This window comes from Macaca nemestrina, chromosome 5, assembly GCF_043159975.1.
Source record: "Macaca nemestrina isolate mMacNem1 chromosome 5, mMacNem.hap1, whole genome shotgun sequence".
NCBI lineage: Eukaryota > Metazoa > Chordata > Mammalia > Primates > Cercopithecidae > Macaca > Macaca nemestrina.
Window position 1 is genome coordinate 103,966,080 of NC_092129.1, and position 3,028 is coordinate 103,969,107.

A 3,028-nucleotide genomic window follows, 5' to 3' on the forward strand; every position below is an offset into this window, starting at 1 on the left:
TTAGGTCTGTATTAAGCTGTTCAAAGAGGACGGGCTCAGTGGTTCATGTCTGTAATTCCAGCGCTTCGGGAGGCTGAGGCAGGTGGATCACCTAAGGTCAGGAGTTCAAGACCAGCCTGACCAACATGGTGAAACCCCTTCTCTAATAAAAATATAAAAATTAGCCAGGCTTGGTGGTGTATGCCTATAATCCCAGCTACTCAGGAGGCTGAGGCAGGAGAATTGCTTAAATCCAGGAGGCAGAGGTTGCAGTGAGCCCAGATTATGACGCTGCACTCCAGCCTGGCCCACAGAGCCAGACTGCATTTCAAAAAATAAATTAATTAAAAAAAATAAATAAATAAGGCTGGGCACAGTGGCTTATGCCTGTAATCCCAGTACTTTGGGAGGCCAAGGTGGGGGGATCACCTGAGGTCAGGGGTTCAAGACCAGCCTGGCCAACATGGTGAAACCTTGTCTCTACTAAAAATACAAAAATTAGCCAGGCATTGTGGCGGGCGCCTGTAATCCCAGCTACTCGGGAGGTTCGGGCAGGAGAATCACTTGAACCTGGGAGGTGGAGGTTGCGGTGAGCCAAGATCGTGCCACTACGTTCCAGCCTGGGTGACAGAGTAAGACTCCATCTCAAAAAATAAAATAAAACAAAATAATTAAAGTGGTCAAAGAAAGGGAAAAATGAAAAAGGTATATTAATAAAGAGTTACTCAAAATTATATGTAGATGAAATGTGTTAGTCTTACAACATAATTTTTGGCTAGGCATGGTGGCTCACACCTGTAATTCCAACACTTTGGGAGGCCTAGGTGGGTGGCTCACAAGGTCAGGAGCTCTAGACAATCTTGGCCAAGATGGTGAAACCCCGTCTCTACTAAAAATACAAAAATTAGCCAGGTGTGGTGGTGGGTGCCTGTAATCCTAGCTACTCAGGAGGCTGAGGCAGGAGAATCACTTGAACCCGGGAGGCAGAGGTTGCAGTGAGCCAGGATCATGCCACTGCACTCTAGCCTAGGAGACAGAGCAAGACTCCGTCTCAAAAAAAAGAAAGAAAAGAGAATAATTTTAAAAGTAGGACACAATCATAACTTTTATACATATATAAAATTCACACATGTCAAAGATTTTATATAGTTTTTAATTAATGAGGGAAGCAGTAACATGCTACAATTGATTCATAGGAGAATTAAAAATATCTCATATATAATAAACAATGAGGAAACAAATGTATAAACAAATGCAAAAGGCGCTGATGTGGGGCAGCCAATAGTGAAGGTGGCTACATGGGTCGCCATGGGGACAGGGCTGTTTCTGGGGAGGCTATGAGGGGGTAACAGGTGCATGACAGTGGGAGTTACTCTCAGCACAAGCATGTACAGCAAAGGTAAGAGTAACAGCAGCATTAACCCATGTGACAGCCACACCTTGTTGAAGTTAGCACTTTACGTGTATGAATATCTGCTCCATGTAGGAGTTCAGAAATCACCCCGAACATTTTTATCAGAGATAAGATGGGGGAAAAAATCACATTGGGAGAACCACCAGGATTTTTACATTCCTGGTGTTGTGTATTTTGGGATCTCCACTCTGCAGCTCCAGAGACAAGGGAAACATGTGAACGCTCAAATGAAACAAAAAACATCCATGATTATCCTTTGATGTCACCTCGGTACCCTGGAGGTCCAAGGTTCCCATTGAGGATACCTAAACAGGCACTTAGAAGTGTCCTAGGAAGTCAGCCATTACTCCCCTGTGGAATCCAACTTGACAACAAGGGCATTTAAGTATGGGTGGGCCAATTCCTCCAAGAGGAATGGTGTCCAGAGGGCCACAGTCTGACCCTTGGTTGTCAGTACAGAATGATGAAGGAGAAATGAGATGCCCAGTGAATGCTTTAGGTGGCTCTGCAATGCCTAGAATGAACATGGGTCTGGAGGGTGGCAGATCTTGGCCAAACCCAACAAATGCCAATTCAGTACCATACTCCTCAACATCTCCTGGGAATTACATGGGCTCTCCAGGAGGTAAGGTCCACAGGAACACCTGTCATGTCTGGTCTAGCAGATTTAACCAACTCTGGAAATATGAATGAATGCAGTATGTCCTAGACCTAACAGACCTAATTTTCCAGTGGGACCGGGGTCAGATGGTCCCATGGATAGATTGGGAAGAATGGAGTCACATCACATGAATGGCCTCTATGCTCAGGAAATATGGACAGTATTTCTAAAAATGCTTCTGATAAAATGAGCCTGAGTAATAACTGGGCTCAGGGATGATGGCAAAATTTGGGAAAATTTTTTAAATCCTTTTCAGAGAGTTACTCCCTTTCATAACAGTGAGTGTGTGATTCATTACCAAGTCCCCTCATGTAAACCACAGTGAGCCAGCCCATCACAGAATTACCACAAAGGAAAATGATTCACCACAGCGTATATTTAAACAAAGGAATCAGTCTGGGTGCGGTGGCTCACACCTGTAATCCCAGCACTTTGGGAGGCCAAGGTGGGTGAATCACTTGAGGTCAGGAGTTTGATACCAGCCTGGCAAACATGGCAAAATCCCGTCTCTACTAAAAATATAAAAGTTAGCCAGGCATTGTGGCACATGCCTGTAATGCCAGCTACTCGGGAGGCTGAGGCAGGAGAATCGCTTGAACCCAGGAGGCAGAGGTTGCAATGAGCACAGATCGCACCACTGCATTCCAGCCTGGGCAACAGAGCGAGAATCCATCTCACAAAAATAAAGTAACATGAAAATTAAAAAAAACACACAAGGACTCTCAGTCATACCAAACCAACCTTTTGATTTCTAGCCCTCTCCCCTGTTGTGTGAAGAAAGCAGGTCCAAACAATTGGAAAAACTGTGCAAAGTGGCCTGGCCTGGTGGTTCACCTCTGTAATCCCAGCAGTTTGAAAGGCTGAGGTGGGAGGATTACTTGAGCCCAGGAGTTCAGGACCAGCCTGGGCAAAAAAGTGAGATCCTGTCTAGTACCGGCTAGTCAGGAGGCTGAAGCATGAAAATCGCTTCAACT

At 45.2% G+C, this 3,028-nt stretch overlaps 1 pseudogene; it reads left to right on the forward strand.

The window, feature by feature from the left end:
• Nucleotides 1–1,365: 1,365 nt before the first annotated feature.
• Nucleotides 1,366–2,379, forward strand: LOC105496710 (single-stranded DNA-binding protein 2 pseudogene; annotated as a pseudogene).
• The last annotated feature ends 649 nt before the right edge of the window (nucleotides 2,380–3,028 follow it).